This window comes from Aquila chrysaetos, chromosome Z (assembly GCF_900496995.4).
Source record: "Aquila chrysaetos chrysaetos chromosome Z, bAquChr1.4, whole genome shotgun sequence".
NCBI lineage: Eukaryota > Metazoa > Chordata > Aves > Accipitriformes > Accipitridae > Aquila > Aquila chrysaetos.
Genome location: NC_044030.1, coordinates 14,318,384 through 14,341,291, shown reverse-complemented (window position 1 = coordinate 14,341,291; position 22,908 = coordinate 14,318,384). Strand labels below are relative to the sequence as shown.

Here is a 22,908-nt window from a genome sequence, read left to right as displayed (position 1 = left end):
AATCTGCTGCACCAAGCCCATACGTCTTCCAGCGGAGGGGTCATTACAAAGTGACTTTACATGGCAACAGGCAAATCACTATTTAAATTTATGTTGTGCCGGGACCCAGTACCTGTGTTTTGACCTAGTAATATGTCAGCCAGACTTGAATGACATAAAGTCCTCTTAACAGCTGTATGTGTTCTGTACGTCAAATGTCAGACAAAATTTCCAATGCTCCTCTGGCATTTGCTCATTTCATCTCGGGGTGAGATGAGGTTATGTATCCTCCTGCAAAATAATCATGCAGTGAGGACTGAAGCAAAAGAATTAGGTTATGTTGTGATTTATATCTCCGTCAGCCCAGTCTTGGTGTATTAGCTGGAGATAGTGGTCACAAAAGGCACATTTTTCAGATTGTTGTGGTGTAACCCCAGCCTGCAGGTAAGCACCATGAAGCTGCTCACTCACTCTCCCCACCCACTGGGATGGGAGAGAGGATTGGGAAAAAAGTAAAATTCATGGATTGAGATAAAGACAGTTTAATAGAACAGAAAAGGAAGAAAATAATAATAATGGTAATAATAATAATAAAAAATAATAATGAAATAATTAGATTATACAAAACAAGTGATGTACAGTGCAGTTGCTCACTACTGGCTGACCAATGCCCAGTCAGTTACTGAGCAGCGGTCCCCAGCCAGGTTTCCCCCCAATTTATATACAGGACATAGAATCATAGAATCATAGAATTGTTTAGGTTGGAAAAGACCTTTAAGATCATCAAGTCCAACCGTCAACCATGCCCACTAAACCATGTCTTGAAGTACCTTGTCTCCGCGTTTTTTGGATACCTCCAGGGATGGTGACTCAACCACTTCCCTGGGCAGCCTGTTCCAATGTTTGACAACCCCCTCAGTTAAGAAATTTTTCCTAATATCTGATCTAAACCTCCCCTGGTGCAACTTGAGGCCATTTCATCTCGTCCTATCTCCAGCCACCTGACAGAAGAGACCAACACCCACCTCACTACAACCCCCCTTCAGGTAGTTGTAGAGAGTGATAAGATCTCCCCTCAGCCTCCTTTTCTCCAGGCTAAACAGCCCCAGTTCCCTCAGCCGCTCCTCATAAGACTTATGCTCCAGGCCCCTCACCAGCTTGGTTGCCCTTCTCTGGACACGCTCCAGCACCTCAATGTCTTTCCTGTAGCGAGGGGCCCAAAACTGAACACAGCACTCGAGGTGCGGCCTCACCAGTGCCGAGTACAGGGGGACAATCACCTCCCTGCTCCTGCTGGCCACACTAGTTCTGATACAAGCCAGGATGCCGTTGGCCTTCTTGGCCGCCTGGGCACACTGCTGGCTCATATTCAGCCGGCTGTCAACCAGCACACCCAGGTCTTTTTCTGCTGGGCAGCTTTCCAGCCACTCTTCCCCAGGCCTGTAGCGCTGCATGGGGTTGTTGTGACCCAAGTGCAGGACCTGGCACCTGGCCTTGCTGAACCTCTGTCCTGGTTTCAGCTGGGATAGAGTTAACTGTCTTCCTAGTAGCTGGTACAGTGCTGTGTTTTGAGTTCAGTATGCCAAGAATGTTGATAACACTGAGGTTTTCAGTTGTTGCTAAGTAGTGTTTAGTCTCAAGTCAAGGATTTTTCAGCTTCTCAAGCCCAGCCAGCGAGAAAGGCTGGGGCACAAGAAGCTGGCACAGGACACAGCCAGGGCACCTGACCCAAACTGGCCAATGGGGTATTCCATACCATGTGATGTCACATCCAGTATATAAACTGGGGGGAGTGGGAGTGGGGGATCACCACTTGAGGACTAACTGGGTGTCGATCAGCGGGTGGTGAGCAATTGCATTGTGCATCATTTGTACATTCCAATCCTTTTATTATTACTGTTGTCATTTTATTAGTGTTATCATTATCATTATTAGCTTCTTCTTTTCTGTTCTATTAAACCGTTCTTATCTCAACCCATGAGTTTTACTTCTTTTCCCGATTTTCTCCCCCATCCCACTGGGCGGGGGGGGGGGAGCAAGTGAGTGGCTGCGTGGTGCTTATTTGCTGGCTGGGGTTAAGCCATGACAACCTCATACAATTGGCCTCAGCCCATCTATCCAGCCTGTCCAGATCCCTCTGTAGAGCCTTCCTACCCCTGAGCAGATCAACCCTCCCTCCCGACTTGGTGTCATCTGCAAACTTGCTGAGGGTGCACTCGATCCCCTCATCCAGATCAATGATAAAGATATTAAAGAGAACTGGCCCTAATACTGAGCCCTGGGGAACACCACTTGTGACCCACCACCAACTGGATGTAACTCCATTCACCACAACCCTCTGGGCTTGTCAACTCAGCCAATTTTTTACCCAGCGAAGAGTACACTTGTCTAAGCCATGAGCTGCCAGCTTCTCAAGGATTATGCTGTGAGAGACAGTGTCAAAGGCTGTCACATGGTCTGGAATACCCCTTTGGCACTTTGGGTCAGGTGCCCTGGCTGTGTCCCCTCCCAACTTCTTGTGCCCCTCCAGCCTTCTTGCTGTCTGGGCATGAGAAGCTGAAAAATCCTTGACTTTAGACTAAACACTACTTAGCAACAACTGAAAACATCAGTGTGTTATCAACATTATTCTCATACTAAATACAAAACACAGCACTATACCAGGTGCTAGGAAGAAAATTAACTCTATCCCAGCTGAAACCAGGATACAGATGCTGTAATAAATGTTCAGGGCTGACAGTATGTTGCCTTTGCATTTCTTGTAAATAATTTTTTCTGAGGGGAGAACTGAAATCTGAGTGCATCTCATTTCTCCTGATTTGTTGGTGGTTCTTCTATGCATTGTTCCTCCTTTCTTTCTATGACCTTTTTGTTTGTGTTGTTTTGAAAACTGAGGAGACACCATGGCTCTACTTTGTGTTCCACAAGGAGTATAAAGGAGTACTATATTTTCTTTTTCTTGTAAACAACTTTTCTTACTCAAAATAACCACCTTTTCTTCTCATTATTTATAGTCCATGGTAAATGCATAAAGCACTTCACAAAACAAATAAGGCAAAATCTCTGCAATCCAAAAAGCACTATTCTACCTCCAGCAAGTGACAGAAAAGAAATGAAGATGTTTTTAGGAGTCTAAGGCCATAATCCTACAGCACTAAGGTTAATGTGAACTTTGTCATTAATTTAAAAGTCCCAAAAATTAGCTCCTAAAGACTTCTTAGGATAAAACTCAGAGGAGAAGTAAGTTTTGCTTTTTGTGGTTATCTTAGGAACTGTGTAACAGGATTGCTTGAGACCTAAATTAAATTATGGATGTTAGAATTTTGGCAGACTAGCATGGACAACACAAATCATATTTCAGGTCCCAGTTTTATCAACAGTAGACAGTGTAAATTCAGGTGAATTAAAGTCTGCAGCCAGACCTTTAAAATTAACTTGATACCCTGTTTCTGCTAGGCATGAGTTCACAACACTCTTGTGAACCAGTCCTAAGAGCTGATTTTTATGCCATTCCATTTTGCCATCTTAATCTTGCTAAAACACCTTGTGAAATCAGAATGTGTGTATCTAGGTAGGGTTCCTGAGAATTCAAACAGAGATTTAGGAAGATTTTGAGTAGTATCACAAATGTGGGATGTATGGGTAGACATATATGGAATAAAAAAATTAAATGTTTTTGCATAGATTTCGTACCAGTGTATCTGCGTTGAAGATAGTTGGATTAATCTGATACAGCAAGGGAGGTGACTGAAGAGACCTTGAAGGGTTTCAAGCCCTGACTGGATAAAGCCCTCAGCAACCTGGTCTGACCCCACAGTTGAGCCTGCTCTGGACAGTGGGTTAGGCAGGAGACCTCCCATGAGCCATTTCAGTGAGGTGGGGTGGGGGGAAGAAAAGAGGGAAGAAAACCCCAGACCATGTCAAAATAACTAAACCCTGAAACACAGGTCAATACACAGCATAGAAAGAACTGAATATCCAAGCATAACTATACAAATATCCATTTCACAATTGACCAGTCAGCCTCCCCTCTGTGCCTGGTAAGATCATGGAGCAGATCCTCCTGGAAATTACGCTGAAGCATATGGAACACAGGGGAGCGATTAGACACAACCAACATGGCTGTGCCTGACTAATCTAGTAGCCTTCTGTGATGGAATGACTGCATTAGTGGACAAGGGAAGAGCTAGGGATGTCATCTACCTAGATTTCTGTGAGGCCTTTGGTATGATCCCCCACAACATTCTTGCCACTAAATTGGAGACATATGGTTTTGATGGATGGACTGTTAGATGGATAAAGAATTGGCTGGATGGCCATGTCCAAAGAGTTACAGTCAATGGCTCAATGTCCAAGTGGAAACCAGTAATGTGTGATGTCCCTCAAGGGTCCTTACTGGGACCAGTACTATATAGTATCTTCCTTAATGGCATAGTGGGATTGAGTGCATTCTCAGCAGGTTTGCAGATGAAACCTAGCTGAGTGGTGCAGTTGATTAGCTAGAGGGAAGGGATGCCATCCAGAGTGACCCTGACAGGCTTGAGAAGTGGGTCTATGTAAACCTCATGAAGTTCAACAAGGCCAAGTGCAACGTTCCTGCACCTGTGTTGGGGCAATCCCCAGTATCAATTCAGACTGGGGGATGAATGGATTGAGAGCAGTCCTGCAGAGAAGGGATACTGGTAGATGAAAAATTGGACATAAGCCAGCAATATATGCTTGCAGCCCAGAAAGCCAATGGTATCCTGGGCTGCATGAAGTGTGGCCAGCAGGTTGAGGGGGGTGATTCTCTCCTTCTACTCTGTTCTTGTGAGACCTCACCTGAAATTCTGCTCCTATATCTGGTGTCCCCAGCACAAGGAAGGCATGGCTGTCAGAATGGGTCCAGAGGAGGACCATGAAAATAATGATCAGGGTGCTGGAACACCTCTCCTATGAAGAAAGGCTGAGAGAGTTGGTGTTATTCAGCCTGGAGAGAAGGCTCCAGGAATACCTTATTGCAGCCTTTCAATACTTAAAGGGGCCTTATAAGAAAGATGGAGAGAGACTTTTTACTAATGCCTGTAGTGACAGGGCAAGTGGCAATGGTTTTAAACTGAAAGAGGGGAGATTTAGATTGGACATAAGGAAGAAATTTTTTACGATGGTGAAACACTGGAACAGGTTCCCCAGAGAGGTTGTGCATGCCCCATCCCTGGAGTGTTCCAGGCCAGGTTGGATGGGGCTTTGAGCAACCTGATCTAGTGAAAGATGTCCTTGTTCATGGCAGGGAGGTTGAACTAGATTGTCTTTGAAGCTCCCTTCCAACCCAAACCATTCTATGACTCTACCATGCTTTCCTGTAGAGAGGAAGTTGGTAGTGCAGCTAATTAATTTCTTCTCTTGCCTTACAGTCTGAGATTTTTAAATCTGGCTGGACATTAAGACCTGATTTAGGTGTAGCCAACCTGGCAGTATGAACACTCTCTGTTGGCTGCTCCTTTCACCCACTCACAAGCTTCTCCCTCACTGCTCCACTTACCCATGTTTTGCATTTCTCAGTGCCACAGTCACCAGAGCTTTTGTCACTCTTTATTTTTCTGTACTTCTCACTATGCTTTTCAGTCTCTTTCAGAGCCAACATAGGTTTTTGCTACAGGTCTGCTAATAGATTTTTTTTCTCATCATACTTCTTGAAATAATATGTATGATGCTGAAAATAAAACATGGTCTCTGAACTCACGTCACACTATTAAATAGGTTTTCTGATTTTACACTTGACAGAAAATCTTAATGCATATTCACCTTCTTTCCTTCCAGATTTTGTACCCTAACGCTGGGGGATGTTGGCTTATTGTTAGTGCTCAGCCCAGGCACACTTAGAGAGTCAGCTAACTTACTTCTGTGTATGCAGTTTCATGCTTTTCCCACATACTACTTGCTATAAATCTGGTTTTAACAGATTCCTCTCTAACAGAATAGCACAAAACAACCATGCATCAGGACTGCCTGTTGGTTGTCTTCATTTTTCTCCCTTTGCTCTGTAGGATGTTAAAAGAGTTCCCATACTTGTTTGACCTTATGTCTCTTTGAGACAGGTAGAAAAACTGGGAAGGAAACTTTTTTTTGGGGCAGGGGGGGATAGGGTGGAGGTGGGGCATGTAGGGAGAGGCAGGGGGTTTGCTTTCTCTTTTGGCTTCAGTTACATCTTAAAGCTTGTTTCAGCTTCTGGATTTTATTCTTAAATCTTCAGAAGCAAAACAGTCCCTGGAAATTGCAAATGGCACTAATTCCTGGAAAGGAACTGTGATTAAAAACTTGGTCACCATGAATCTCACTATTCTTTATACACAAAGAATATCTTACATTCTTCATACATTTTTGAATACCCAAAGACAAGAAAATTCTCTCTATAGGTTAACTCCAGCATGCTTTGAATACATTTATTTATTCACTGCAATAAATACTGCAGTTCTGATGCAAAACCTGTTAAGTACATAGCAGTCATTTTATGTAGACCCACATGTTTTGTAGCAAATGATATTAGACAATTTTCTATTGTCTAATATGATGCCAAAGCAGCTTGTTTTAAAAATTATAAAAAGAAATGGAGTCTCTAAGTTCTTTTTGCAAGCACACAGAATTTGAACTGTTTTTTAAAACTTTTTTTTTTTGCTTCACATTAAAATGTTTTCAGCAGGGTTTCTTTATTTTGGCATATTGTAGGCTTTCAAGCGTGATTGGAATTCTGCACAGCATCATAGTTCTGATTTGCATGTCCTTTTAGAGACACTATTCAACTGTAAATTAATTATGGAAAATAATGGAACTCTATAATTAAGATTTGGCAAAAGTCAATAAGTGTCTGTTCTATTATATTTTAGACTTTTTCTGTATTAAATGAATATGGTTTAAACAGGGGGTTGTATTTTTCTGTACCTAAAAATCTGACTAATTCATATATTGCTAAATAAGCTGCTGAAATATCTAGTTACATTATGACTCTGAAAAATAAAAACTTGACTGAAAATTTAGTCATTCTTTACCTAAGAGTTCTGCTTCATATCACAGTTAATACAAATCAGCAATAGAATGGCAACAGCACATCTTGTTACACTTTATTAGCAATGGAAAGATAGCTTTAACTGCAAAGTTGTGTCAATCACTGAGTCTCAGTTAATTTCTCATTCTTCTAGGCAATGTGGGGAAGACAATCTAAGTTTGTAGACTTGCTACCAAGTAAAAATATACCACAAAGAGGATGCCTGAGGTTTACCTAAATCATTACAAGATGATAAAACCATGTTTATCTGTCACAGGGAAAACAATGATATTTTGTAGAATTTTTATTTTGTTTTAAACACAGATGTCTGAGGTATACTGACAGTAGTATTAGCTTTTCAGACATAGTGACAGAAAAAACAGCTGCAGCATAAACCCACTTATTTTTACTTATACAAACGTTAAGCAGATAGCGTATCTTCTTTTCTGTGATGGTTATGTGCTTTCTGGTTTTGCAATTGTGCAATGATAAGAGACTATAAAAGAGTACGGTATACACAAGCACATAGGTGTACCATCCTGCATTTTCATCCTCTACATGACAAAAAGAAACTTGTACATAAATGATTTTAATAAAATACTGTTCTTAGTAAAATAGTTATGCATTGGTTTTTAGTCTCAGAAACAGAACTGCATTATTAAAAGTCTTTTGTTCTGAGGGGTTTTTTAAGGAGTCTAAACAAACAAAAAAAATGGCTTTATAGAAAAGTACTAAACCATCTTATCTGTTTATATAAAACAATACTGGTTAACAGTTCTTTACTTAAAATCTTGCTTGTTAGTCAAGTTGATCATGGACATTAAATGTGGTCAGCCTTCTGTATGATCTTTGCATGGATTCAAATTTTGTCCCTAAAATATGAAAGATGTGGAAAAGACTGGCCCTGTTCCTTCCAAAATGTTCCAAGAAACCCTACTGATTCTTTGCAAGCAAAAGAGGCAGAAAGTATAGTACCTTTGCAAAATTTTTTGGACATGAAATAGCTTGAATAGGTAATATCTCCCAGGGTTACAGCTGCGTATTTTGTTACAACAATGCAACTAATAAACTTAATATTTTTTAAGGGGATCACTACTTTTCTGTATCCTGACAACAGCCACCAAACTCCTCCTTGAACAATGCTTCTTTTTACCCTTTTAAGTCAGTTCTTATATGGCTGTAATATCCAGACTCTTTTAAAATGAAAAGCTTATTTACACACCCATTACTGCCTCCAGTCATTATTTTTCTGAGGCATGAAACCTCTTAAATATTGCCTGTGTTAGGTGCTTTTATAGGAAAGAAATCAAATGGCTAAATTGAAAGTGAACATTAACTTGGCATACCATCTGCTATATCTTACATTAAAATGCCTTATTTTGAGCCTAATGGTGCAAACTCTTATTTTAGACTGCTGACTTCATTCCAGAAAAAAAGAAAATGTACTGAAGGTTCAAGTCAATGGAAGCAAATATTCACACGATTTCAAAATAACCTTAGCAAAACTAAAAGGCATGAAGAGAGTGCTACGTACAGATCAAGGAAATCATATCACTTAAGAAGGAATAGTTCTTAATTTTAGGTTACAGAGTGGTCTGTAATTACTCCATTAGGCCATTATGAAGTAATAAATTCAGACTGTGGCTGTTGGCAGTGATGGATTTCCATGTAATTTCTTAATGACACCAAGTGTTTAACACACATTTTATGTTTCTAATTAAAGCTTATTCAGTGGATCAGAATAGTTTCTTTCTACAATTCTACTCACTTACAGTTTGCTGTTGCCTTTAAAATGAGCCATGTTGCATTTGCAGGCGTATCTTGAGCTTTTTAATAGAAGATTGTATGAAAGAGAGGTTGATGCTCTCAGCTGAACATATACTTTTGCCAATAAACATAGACAAAAAATAGTTATTGTATATAGATGTCTTCCTTCAAAAATTCTAACCTCAATAGCTGCTGCTATTCTTCAGCAATTACAGTAATGCCACACCTATAGCTGGGGGAACGAGGCGGGGGTCCTATCTCTTTTAGTGAATCTAAAACTTTCACTCAAAGTTTCTACATTAAATCCTTTCTGATTGAGAGAAAGGAAACAGTTTGAAGCTGTAGAGCAGAGATAGACAGAAGACACCTATTTCAGAGGTTACTTATCCAGTTTGTTGAGTCTTAAGTTCACAGTTACCGACTTTAATTCTCCCAGGACCTTATTAACTTTTAGCTCTCAATAAATGTGGATCTTTATACCTTTTTTCCTTTCTTAAGAAAAACTGTTGGGTTTGTTACATCTCTTAAATGATAATAACAATTAAAACAAAAACCAAACCAGTGTGAAACTTCACAAAAGTCTTCTGGAAAATATTGTGTCCTTTGTGTATAAGAAGGGAGAAAAGATCAAATGTTTTCTCTGCATATTTAGAGACAAGTCATCTTTATTTACTTCGCTGAGGATTTACTCCCCCCTAAACCAAATTTTGCAAGAGATAGAAATGCTTTGTTGAGTACAAGATACTAAGAAAAAGATAAATGAATGCAGCATTCCAACTGATACCTTCTTGGTTGCTAATATATCTGAGAAAGTTTTTATAGATTCTATTTTTCCAATGAAATCTATGCAGAATTTTTTTTAACTGTGAAATGCAATAGAGTAGGGGTTCAGCATGCTCACAATCTTCATATATAGAGCTCTTGCTTTGAAATCTCAACATGAGGAGCACATGAGCAAAGATGTTTACAAGTTTGTATTTATGAAGGGTTTGAAAAGAGGGGCATCCATTTGTATTATTACCCTTTTTGGGGGATTTGAAAATTTCAATAGTGATTACCAAATCTTTTTCTAATAAACATTATCAAACCTAAATATTCTTTTCAAAATCCAACCTTTGCTGTACTGTAAAATATGCATTTCTGTGGAGAACCTTTGGAAATGTTAAACCTTGCTTAAATGCTATGGTTGTGAATTTTTAAATAGGGAACAATTTTTGTCAGATCAGAATAATTCTTTCTTGAAAAAAAAAAAGTCAATCCATTGTTATCCTAAGCTTTCAATTCTAAAATTTAAATTAAATACCTAATCACCCACTTTAATTGGAATCAGAATGCTTTCATTCACTGAATTAAAATTAACTTTTGTTTTGACTTAGCTAAGTGTTAGTTTGCATTTCCTACCATAAGTGCAATGCCTTATAAGAGATGCAAATCCCGTTCTGATTTGATTGCATTCCAGAAGTGAACAGGCTACTCTTTGAATTAGACTTACCTTTGTATAAATTTATTTCATTATAGGAGTTAAATAGCTCTGAGTACCTAATGGAGGACAGTCAAATGATTGGCCCTTTGAAAAGAATGGGAAATGGGATCAATAATTGCTGATAAATTTGGATAAAACTCTCATCTGCTTCCTTACCATTTTTCAGTGAGTCATGCTCATCTTCTGCATTTTTCTCATCTTCCATAAGGGTTGGAAGAAAGCAGACAGTTTAGCTATAGAGTTGCAGCCCATCAAATTTCATATTGCAACAACCAGTTCAAAAATGGTAGTGGATTTCATCTCTACATTTTCACAAGATCTATAGCATGCAAACCTTTTCCTATACCAGTCAGTGTCATTAAAAGTCTACATATCTGTCTCAGGTTGTGAGCTCAATTTCATAGCCTTGAATACAATTGTCTTTCCAAGGTCAGGGAGAGTAATTGTGGATTTCACGTAGTGATTCTGTTTCCTCTGGGCTTGAAAACTATAGTATTTTCCAGATCTGTTCTTTGAGTCTATTTAATTTGTAAGTTCAAAAGGACTTTCAGCAATTACAACAAAGACTGTAATTGCTGAGAACTTGCTGAAAATAAGGGATGAAAAAATTCTCAAGTAGATAATCCCTAATAGAAATGATGTTAGTATTAAAAAAGACTGGAGGAAGAGGTCTCAGATTAGCATCCCATTTTAGTATCTGAGTCCAGTAGAATTAGACACATGTTCCTGCTGGCTTATAATAAAGGTAATGGACATAAACTTAAGGAATCAACAGTCTGCACTGCAGAGATGAGCAAAATTGACCTGAACCTGTGGCAGTCTCTTACAGGAATGTGAGGAGTGTTCACACCATAATAGCCAGGGAATTTGCAGGAACCATGTTATTGTAAATGCAGTAGGAATATGAATGGGATGTCTGCATTTCTGAAATGAAAAGTGCCTTTCCTAATACAGCACCTGGAGCACTGTTAAATGGTAGAGATTCCAGAGGAATTAGCTCAGGCCCAGAGCACCTGCAGTAATAAGTCAGTCAACTCTAAGGTGACTCTGTGTGAAGCCTTTCCACAACTGTATCATGATTCCCATGGCTTCTTTATCTGACAAGACAGTGGAAAACATCTGCATCCAGACTGCCTTTGCTGGGAATTTTTGAGTCCAGGAGAAAAGTGGCTATCTTGTTTCCCAAACTGACTTCACTCCTCAGACAATATCTGCTGCTGCCTTTGCCCTGTGCTGCAGACAGTAAGCACATCCATGGTGCAAAATTACATGAAGGCTTCAGTCCACATGATTCCACGTATTTCAGGCTATTGACTGCAATATAATATGTTTCTGTGGCAAAAGAAATTAAAAGCTGGAATTGGTGGGAATTCTCCATGGTCTTCAGTGGGTCCAAAATTTCATAATAGGTATTCAAAACCTTGTGAAAAAATGTCAGGTTTTTAAGAAGGTTGAAGTGCGTATATGTAGAAATCATGGGGGAAGAGTTTATCATCTGCTTTGTATACATTTATTTTATATTTGTTTGGGCAGTTACAGTTGGTTCTCTGAAATAATATTCTTTAAATAGCCTCAATATATTTTCTGAATGTCTGAAATGAATAACAATAATTGGAAAAATCAATCACTACTCCAGATGTTATTGATGGTGTTGAGTCAAAATTTTTGATGTTTTTTGGAGTATTTATCAGCTGAATTAAAGCATATTACATTTCATCCAAAATATCAGCTCAGCATCTCAGTAATATCTCAAATACCATTCAGGTAGAAAACATTTCTAATTCATAGTATGTTAGCTCAAACTACACACACTGTACTTGCAAACACAGACTACTTTAAGTGTGTATTTTATCTTTCTGTTTCATATGCCCAGATGGTAATCTGTTTGCTTTGGGGTGAATTCATGAAATGAAGCATCTGGAGTTTGGAGTGTTTTGATTTGCTTCACTAGCTGCACCAAGCTCTGACTATATAACAAAATATTTGCTGCTAGAGCTCTTACCCTGAAAGTAATGTTGCCAAAGGGTAAGGAAAGCATAAATGTATTGGTACTCTTTTCCAGACTACAGTTCTGCTAAGATTACTGCAAACCTTAAGGGCAAGAGCTCAGTTTCCCAATCTGAAGATGAATGTCATGTGTTTTATAAACACAGTCCTCTAAAATGAATCAGGTCCTCAGTTGAATCATCCATCAAGTTACAAGTGCAAGGTCAAAAACCATTTTGCTTTAGTTTAAGAACATTCATATAAAGTTGATTTAGTTATAGTGACAGTTCTATATTCTCTTTATATTGCTGAAAGATATCAATTACATTACGGGTAGATTACAGCTATAAAATGAAGCACCTCTTAGGTATGCATGCTGGAGAGCTGCCTTATTTTATAGGTGTAACTTTTTAAATTCAGGCACTTGTTTCTGTATGCACCTATGAATGAGGAGGAATTGTGGGTGTGGAAAAGGAAGAGGAAATCTCAGAGCCAGCTCAAATTTGTTTCAGAGTAAGCCAAAGAAGCAGTAAGCAAAGTAATTCCTTCATTGGTTCTTCCTTCTTTGGTAATCCCCACAGATTTTAGCAGCACTTTGTGATATCATCAAGCCATACTACTGGCACTGAGTAGCTCTGTGTATCCCTGGATAAAGCAAATAGCTTTATAGCTATTTTTATTTGCTTTTATAGCAAATATCTCTTAATTTTCTCTCACCTAGAAGAGATGCAGGGCCACTCTGAGTAATGAATAAGATTAAACGTCCTTACCCACAAAAGCTAACAAGCAATAGCTTGATTGTAGGATTTGCTGTCTCACGATGATTGTTGTAACTTTTTGTCATGAACTTGTCCCTAAGTTCTGAGAGTAAGCTAATGTTCTTTTAGAATGGCACAAAACTAAATATTCATTCTTCTGCAAGAAATCAGCATTATGTCATGGAAAGCAATGTTGCTATTGTAAATAACAGTGGCAGGCAAACTACAGGGATGAAGGCACCTGTGGAAAAACAAGAGTGCTATTGGACTTATGCTCAAACAAATGACTGTTTTCTTAATCTCTGCTCTTGTAACTTCTCATTTCTTCTTGTCTCAGCCTGTATCTGACTGAAATGGGAAATGTTCCTGAATAAAGGTCTTAGTCCTTCACTTTATGTCATAGCAAATCCTATTTGCTGAGCTGATGAGAAAAGATTATAAAATGGACTGTTGCAACAGTTTAATATTATATCATATAATTTCATTAACTCCTTTTGTTTCTGTCAAAGAGTGATTTTTTTGAACTATCATGCAGCAAAATAAAGTTGTCTGTTAGACTTTATACGAATGAAACCTGCTATTAATAATGACGATTGAGTGTTAAATGGTGCAAGTGAGTACTGGGCATTCTAGATGTTCATGTTGTGTTTGTCCAATTCAGTATGACATGTTTAGGCTCTGTCCCAAACTCTGTTTTACACTGAATGGCAATTTTGAATTGTTACCTAATGTAGTTTTGTCAAGTCTTTGGTTTACAAAAGACTGTGTGTCTTCCCAATATCTGTGATAAAAAGAGATGATTTCTCATCAGAAGAGGTTGACATAATAATTTCAGCTATTGTAACCACTTACTCCTAATTACCTCCAAAATTTTAAACAAAATTAAATCAAGAGTAGTTCCTGGAACACTGGTCCACCATGAGGTCTTTCACAACTGTAAGAAAACCTATCTGAGCCGTGTGGTGGTTTCACAGATTATCAAAAGTAAATTGATGGTGAGGTTCATTGCAAGAAATATTCAGAACACTTGTCTGTCATTAGGCAATTCTTAATAGCCGTAACTCTGCTGATGTGTAACACACCAAACAGTATTTCACCCACCATGCAAGGAAGTGGGATGGGATGCATGAAAGATTTGAGTAGAAAGCATATGTTGATATTAGATACCTTTATGTATCAGAATGGCCTAGATGAAATAAAAGCCTACAAACGATATGTATATATAGTCGAGGCATAAACAACACTCCCTTCTGGTTTTCCAGATATAAATAATTTGATTTTAGTAGAGGGCTGTAAACCTGGGTAGCACTTGAGTGGTACATAGAGGAATGAAACTAACAATTGTGTAGTCTTTATGGAGGAATCCTGTTGGTGGCAAAGAAAACAAACACTGAAAGGAGAGAGACAGGTGATTCTGATTTCATCAGGTGACACTGACATTTATCCTGGATTGCAGAATTTTTCTTTAATTTCTTGGTAATTTTAATTTTGCATTTTCTCTGTGACATTTTGATAAAGAGTGACCAATTATTGTGACTTTTATTGAAAAATGAGTAAATTTTTGAGAGTCGTAAGAAATAAATGTTTTGGAGGACTGATTTTACAAAGACCATAAACTTCTTCACATCACTTTTGTCTATAGTAGTTCTTAAATATTAAACGTAGTCAGCTTTCATTGTAATTAAAGGTTATATGATGATGAAAAATGAAGAGAATGACAGAATTTTGTTCACTTATTCCAGAATGCCTCAGTATCCATTCTTTTGACTTTCAACAAAAGCATCAATGAATTTGCATGGGCTTTGTGGAAAGCAAATGAGATAATATATGCTTTGACTTCAGAATCCTGAAATTGATTAGTTTTCAAAAAATCTCATACATAATGATTAAAATAGAAGTTGTAATAACTGAAGACCATATAACTCTTGAGGACATTTAAAAAGGGAAATTTGAACATTTTTTTTTTCAGCTTTCTCATGGTTTTAAACCTGCAAATACTGCCTCAGTTCACTTTTGATCACTTGTGATAACTGAAATAAAGTGATGAGAGATGGATATTTTAGGTCAGACAATAGAATATGAACCCAAATGTATATCCAATTTCTATTGTTAAAATATTAGAAATTATTGAAAGGATCATGGAAGGTAGGTCTGATGGCTCCTCAAATGTATATAATCCACTTCCCTTCCCCAGTGCTGCCTCTAGCTGTATATAAGTAATTTCTGACATATGTTCATCCAACTTTCATAATGACAGAAGTACTGGAGGTTCCACAACTGCCATAGACATCACATTTCAGTACTAAACTATCCTTAGAATTAGAAAGCTTTTTTTTTCCCAGAGGAAATTTAATCTCTTTTTCTGCAATTTAAACTCAATACTTTCAGTTGCGTCAACTGTAACAGCTGTTTTTTGTACTTCCAGTATTTTTTTGTGCAGGATCTGAAATGCTAAAATGCAATTACATGTCTACAGAGCATAATATGCCCTGTAACTCCAAATAGGAAGCAGTGGACATTTCAGCGCAATGCCTACTCTCATGAAGCTATGCTTCCACTGTGTCATTCTGAAAGTCCTCTTAGTTGGAGAGACTGGAATTAAGTCAGAAAAAGAAATAGCTGCCTGGGGATTACAGTGGTCTGGCATAACTTAGCAACTCTGCTAAAAACAGTAAAGTTTTGGAAAGTTTTGCTACATATTCGTAAAGCTGATTCTCAAAGGCTGTGTTTGCAGACCTCAGTATGCAGCAGATTTTTTTAATTAATTCCTTCAATACCAAGTGTCTCAGATATGCTTTCAGGGAAAGTGTGATATCTGTGTCCAGCAAGGTTTACTTTTATATTAGCTAGTTTGTTTAGGTTTTAAAAAACTGGCTCTAAGCTTAATATGTATTGCAAGCAATCTAACACATCTGTTGAAAAAAAAACACCATTGCCTGCCTTAGGCTTATATGGAAATTTTTATTTGTACAATTCGGTAATGCTTGACAAGAAACATACATTTTAAGAAAATGTTTTGAACTATGACAGATTTACAAATCAAACTACTGCTCTCCTCAGTGTATCTTGGGTACACCTCTTTGGAAATCTGTAAAAAAAAACCCTGATGATTTAATCTGAGGAAAAATATGACCACAGGCCTTACAAAATTCTATTGTTGAAAGAATTTCATTATTTTGTTTTTGAAACCCTATCGTAAATTATATATAAAACTAATTAATTACAGTGTTAAGATATAGTTCTGGAGGATCTTCATTATTAATAGAATTTTGAAACCTTTTAAAAATCTGAAATGTTTACTGTTTGACAGTTATAGCAGTCAGCTTTTTGGTTGTGTTGCATCTCAACATTTTAGCTCTGTGGCCTTTAATATTTTCAATATTTTAGAATATGTAGGTCACGTAACTTATTTTCATGATGCTCATATTTATTGTGTGCTTTTAGGGCAAAACTATCTTAATTCATTTCACATGTCTGGCATGTGGCTCAAAAAAATCCAACTGAAATCTCTGTATCTTCAGGCTGTCCCTGTGTAGTGTGTTTTGGTGACTTCTAGTTTTGGTGACTTCTTGTTTTGATATTTTGATACTCTCAGCATTATTTTTGTGACAGTTGTCCTCTTCCTTAAAGCAACATCTTGATTGAGATTGCATTTACACTGTTGCGATGGACAAATTTAGATGAAGTGTTCCAGAGTTAACAAAGGGGGCTTCCTGCAGATGACTTTTCCTCCAAAAATTTGTCAATGAGCAGCATCTGAGGCAAAAAGTTCTGAGTTTTCCCTGTACAATCCATGAATGAAATGCATCTTTTTGTTTATTTTGGACTTTTATTCTGCTGAATATTGTGTAGTTCCCACTGGTTCTTGTAGTGGCCACTATCTGTGCCACTAAAGATTTTGTAGAAAACTGTTGTAGCCCCTCCCCACTCATTAGTCTGTCAGTATTATCCTTTTTTTTTCTCTCTTCCATTCACAGTAATCCTTATCATTCAGGTTTGCTTTCTCAGCTACTGAGGTGATGTCCTCTCAGACTTGCTTTCTAAGACTCCCAGATCTTACTTCTGAGGGGTGGTGATATCAGAACACACTACATTTATCTAATGTCAATGCTTTTTTTTCCATATGTATCACTGTACGCCCAGCGACACTGAATTTTCTTTACCTTGCCACATCTAGTTACTAAGCTTATGCAGTTCTCTGGCATCAGCTTGGTACCACCTAAAGAGCAGCTTGGGTCCAAAGGCAGCTTGTTGTAAGATAAGACACTAGTAATATCCTTCTGCTGGGGAAACTGATTAGTTCTTCTGTTTCTCACCTTTGAAGCAATCACTTATCTCTATAAGGACCTCTTCCTTGTCCCAGGGAAACTTAGTTTCTCTAATAGCCTTTTGTGATGGACCTTGTTGAATTCCCATTGGGTTCTGTCATGAGACCACCCCTCTAGTCCTCTTACTACCACTTGGGTTTTGCCCTCAAAAATAATGAAGTAATGAGATAGAAATGTTATCAACATTTGGGAGTTTGATTCTTGAGCTTCTCCAATGGAGGAGACTTTGATGTTGATGCTCCATTGTACTGCTGCATTTTGGGAAGGACATAAATCTGATTACTTAAATATCCTTTGAAGGTCAGTTAGAATCTAAAGCAGAGTTCAGAGTTAAATTCTTTTGGCCCCCAAAGGCTCATGCTCATCCTTATTTTAAGTCTGCTATGTGTACAACCAAAGGTGAAGGGAAATGGCTACAATACTTAAAATACTTGCCTTTTGTTTCAGCATTAAAAAAAATGAAAATTTTTAGAGACCTGGCGGATTGGCTTATTTGTATGCGTTTTTTTTCATTCTAATTTCATTCTGTATTAAGTCTGAGAATAATTCAAGGGAACAAAAGGCAAGATTAAAAAATAGTTACAATTCCCCCTCAGAAGTGAAAAACCTGAAAAAAAAAATTGTTGCCCTGAGTTCAAACAAAGCTTCTTCCTTTCTGCATTAAAATCACCAGATAAGTTAGCTTTGAACCTATTACTTTAACGTACACAATAGTGAAAGCAAAGCATGCTCTTTATTTAACTTAAGACTACATAATAAATTTAGGAATTCAATACACTGTAGAAACCTTTCATGTTACAGTAGCATATATATTTACTCTGCAAGGCACTATTCCAGTATGGTGTGAAAGAATGGCTGCTTCTGTGGGAAAACACTATAGAAAGATTGCTGTTCTGAAAATAATGCTGTTTTCTTTTCTAGGAAAATACCTTGCCATTCAAACAAATAAAAAGGTCTAGTAATAATGAAGTAATTTACTGCAATGGTGGAACAACTGGCTTACCCTTTGCCCTCTTAAGCTGACCTAATCAGTATAACAGCACATGCACTGAGTGACCAAATACTTGCTCTTAACAAAGCAGAATTGTGCTGTTGTAACCTTCACCACAGAAGAGCACTGAAATACTATTGGTTTTTTGACTTAACCTCATAATATTGGCTTTAGCCCAGTGACAGTATAGCTTTTTAGGAGTACACACTTCTTTCTGTCTTTCTTAATGAAGAATTGCCAGGAGAGTATAGAGAAACTGTGATGGATTGACCTTGGCTGGCTGCCAGACAGACCCCCACCCAGATGCTCTCTCACTCCCCCTCCTCAACAGGACAGGGGGCAAAAATAAGATGAAGAATCTCATGGGTCAAGATAAGGACGAGGACATCACTTACCAGTTACTGTCAGGGGAAAACAGACTCAATTTAGGGAAGATTAATTTAATTTATTGCCAATTAAAAATAGAGTAGGATGGTAAGAAATGCAAACAAAATAAAAACCACCTTCCCCTCACCCTCCCATCTTGCCAGTGTCAACTTCACTCCTCCATGCCCAACTTTTCTACCTTCAGAGTTACATTCAGAAATAAGTTGTTTTACAGTTGCTGTGTGTTTTGACACTTCTTATGATTTCATCTAGATAAGGCATTTTCAATCTAGTTAGAGAGCAGGAATAAAGAAAATACGCTAAAAATTAAATAAACTGTCTAGAAATTATTTCTGCCTGTTAATAGAACACCTTTTTTTGTCATTGCATAATATTGCATTCAGGCAATGCAATATTACTTTCTCCTAGTGGCTTTCTTCAAATAATAATTTGACCTCTTTATTAATAGAAGATAGCATTTGACTTTCAAAATATTTCATTCAGTCTCTGTCTGTGTTAGATACAAAGATAAGAGCTGTATAATCAGATTTAGACATGAATGTGAGTTTCCATCAAGAAGAAAATATTTAAGTTTCTGAATGTCTAGGGAGGTGTTCAAATTTCAGCAAAATGTTGGAGAATTGAAGTTTTTATTCCATGACAATTGTTCAAAAACATTCCAAGGCAAACTTTCTGCCCATACCTGTTAATCTTCTTAGCTAAGCAATGGAAGAGGAGGGGATGTTGGGGTGTTATCTGGTTTTTTTTGTCATACTAACAGCTCATACAGAACAACAGAAACCTGAACAAATTGCATAAAGGGGATCCAGAAGCCCAAGAGATGGATTTCTACAGAATTTGCTTAATCACTCCACTCCTTCAAAATAATAATTTCAAGGGGAGAATATTTTCAGCTAGGTCTTATTGTGACCCTGCATTACAAAAAAATATATGAATTGTATATAAAGTTTTTATTTTCACAAACTGGCTGAAAATTATATGCTAGGGAGATAATAGAGAATTGATGCAAATCTCATGCTAAAACTACTGCTTTGGTGAATGAGCAACCCAACTTCTTCTCTAGGGAAGCAGCTTTGTTTAGTCAAGACAGTCCTGCCTGGAGTGCTGGCAAATCTGCGCTGCCTTCCAAGACCCCTTCTGCAAATTGCATACATTCCTTATGTTACAGATTCCTTCTGCAATTCAGCTTTTGGTCCCTTTGCCTTGTGCATGATCAAGCATATCATGTAATATAAAATGATTGAATTAACTCACATATTTGTATACCACATAAGTTATTTGAATGAGAATTAGATAAAACATTGTATTTCACCATCAAATTTGTGTTTACTTAAAATACCTGATCTTTCCCGTAACTGCAGTGTTATGTTTATATAATATCCTAAGAGTACTTTTAATGTAATATTTTTCTTTGGTTTTTATGTTATTTTTCAGTTTTCAGAATAATCTCTGTGAGATCATAATGTGCTTTGTGTAGAGGTGCAGAGTCTTCTTTTTCAGGCATTGTGAAAGGTCTTGGAAAAGTAATTTCTATATGGCAGGAAGCCAAAGAATTTTTTTCTTTTGGTTTATATTTCTTAAAATGTTAGGGGGACATGTTGATCAAAAGAGTTGATGGCATTTTTTTCAGACTAATTTTGAAATAGCACGGTCATTACTAGTCTTTGGTATCAGTAGTAGTTCTGGGTTATTGTATAATCTATAGCTCTTTTCTCCATCAGGGGTTATTCTGGTCCTGACAAACATTCAAGTCAGAAATTTTCTTAACCCCCCTGCCTTTACTGTTGAAGACAGTTGTTTCTTCCTATATCCCATTGAAATAAATGGAAAGTTCAGATTTAAATTCAATATGGCAAGAGAATACAGTTCTAAAAACTTCCTTTCTTACTGTAGAGTTGGAGGCATGGATAGAGAAAGCTGTGGAGGTGCCAAATTCCATCACCAGCAGAAACAAGTAGTTAATCCTACTGTTGAAAAGATTTTTTTTTTCCTTTGCTTCCCTTCTGGGTTTAATGCTTTGTCAGTTTCACCTTTAGATCCTGTAATAAATGGCTTACTAAGCTACTGTAGGCAACAGTTGTCTACTCCCCTTGAGTGCCAGTAGGTACACACTATTATTTGGTATTATTAGGAGCTTTCACTTACCTCTAACCCTATTTACCTCAGCAGAGGCATTTATGGCTCTGACAATCCTTTCTATTCCTTTTTGGACAGGAGCTAAATATGATCCTAAAACATCTCAAGGAATTTCACTAAAAATATCACCATTTCAAAAGGCTTAGTGCAACCAACAAGCCTAAATAAATTTTCTTCTTCTTGTTTTCCAGTAAACGAGCAGTGGAACTGGAAAACTTGGCAGCAAACTGTTTTCCTGCTTGTATCTGTGAAACCTGGTTTGCAAGGTAAATGTTCCATTTTAATTTTAATTTTATACTATAATAGTTTCCAATTACTACAATGACATTATAATACCTCTTGTTTCGAAGAAAATACCCTTGCTTAGTGTTTCATCTACACTTTTAGCAGTGAATTGTATTGGAATACTCTTACAACTTAAAATAAATGCAATGAGTTGCTTTGAATTCATTAACAAACATACCTCCTCTCAGGAAGAAAGGAAGAGCATGCCAAGATCTAGGTTATTTGTGAGTTTCTGGGTTATTGCTCCTATTTCCATCAATCTGAGTGAAAGAAGAGTTAAGCTGAGCCCGAAGATTTAAATCTGAATGAGAATGCATTTATTATGTCAAGATATATTCTCTGTATTGTGTGTTTATTGGTGATTTTATTAGAAAAGAGACTGGAGGTGATTCTTGAGAGGTACCTGGCTATGTTAGACAATCTTTATTGCTGTACAGTTTGTAAAATGAAAGATTCTTATTCCTGCTCTTAAACATTCTTAATAGTGATATTTGAAAGGTAGTCATGTTAAATATTTGGAAAATTTAGTTTTCTAGAGTTTAAAAATACCTCAGGGAAACTGGCTTGTTTTGATAATTAATTTTGTTACCATGGAAGACTGCTGGTTCTGCTAAGAAAAATATGTCCCTGAATACCTTCCTCATCTATGGTTAAGGGTCTAGGCTTAATATTACTCTTTCGTTTGAGACTTTGTTGCACTCCTGAATTTTATCTTTGAAGTTGTTTTAGTTGTCTGTAGAAAAGAACATTCCTCTCTGAATCTTTCTGCCATTTAAACTAGCTCTTTTACATATGGTGAAAAAAAGGTTTTCAAAAGCTTTTTTACTATATATTATAAAGAATTGAACCAGAAGCTATGCAAAAGCTGCCCCAAATTCATGCTTTTAAATGGAATGCTGAGCAGAAGAATTACCCCCTCTCAACAGAAGTGCCACTATGAGCTGTATATTCAAGGGAAAATTGGCCCTTCTGAAAAATAAAATCAGCAGCCTTCCCAGCACCTAAAATGGGGGAGTGAATATTTTACTCTTCAACATTTATTTAACAAGCTGAACCCCAAGGCTGTGTATTTTAATGTATTATATTTCTTTAGCAGGGAGAGAAAAAAAGGTGAATTAGCCTTTGCTTTGAGTTAAAACCTGCTACGAGATGTGGGTGGTGATTGTAAAAAGAAAAGCAGCAGTATTTCCTTCTAGGCACTTTCTGAGGATGGAAGCCATTTGTAAATACTGAAAAAGGCTGGCCATTTTTACCAGCTCTCTTTTACCTGTTAGAAACAGTAGAAAAAGTCCAGTTGTGAGGAAGAGCCCAAACACAATGATTTTCCATGCAGATGGTTAGGCATTGAACAATCGGACTTGCCAGAAAATTGTGGGTAATGTTGCATTTCAAAGGAGAGCTTGTGCGGCTCCCCAAACTTTGTGTTGTTACATAGGCCTCGTCTATCTTAAGTCTGGAAACCCAGCAGAAGCAGGGAAAGCACTACCAATCAGCAGTCTGATGGCTAAAGCCATAATTTTACAAGAGCTTAAACACAATTTTCATGATTATGTTGCATTGTGTTTAATAAAAATTTAAGCACGTACTTAAACACTTGCAGAATTGGGATATATTTGGCTCAATGGCAGCTAAAAAAGTTACAGTGAAAACAGTGAGTAAAATTTCCAAAACATCTATATGTGACATAACAGCAGGCACGAGCTGGTCTTTCTCTATCATGTATGATAATTTGGTATCTTATGCAAGAAAATTGTCACAAAAAATAATACGATGTTTTAAAACACAGT

The 22,908-nt window shown here is 37.4% G+C and overlaps 1 protein-coding gene across 2 annotated transcripts in view; it reads left to right on the top strand.

The window, feature by feature from the left end:
* Positions 1-22,908, top strand: part of LINGO2 (leucine rich repeat and Ig domain containing 2) — a 565,281-nt gene that overhangs the window by 188,942 nt on the left and 353,431 nt on the right. For both annotated transcript variants that reach the window (XM_030004179.1, XM_030004177.1), the window contains one exon: positions 21,028-21,102. The gene's annotated coding sequence lies outside the window, so the exon portion shown is untranslated. The remainder of the gene's footprint in view (positions 1-21,027; positions 21,103-22,908) is intronic.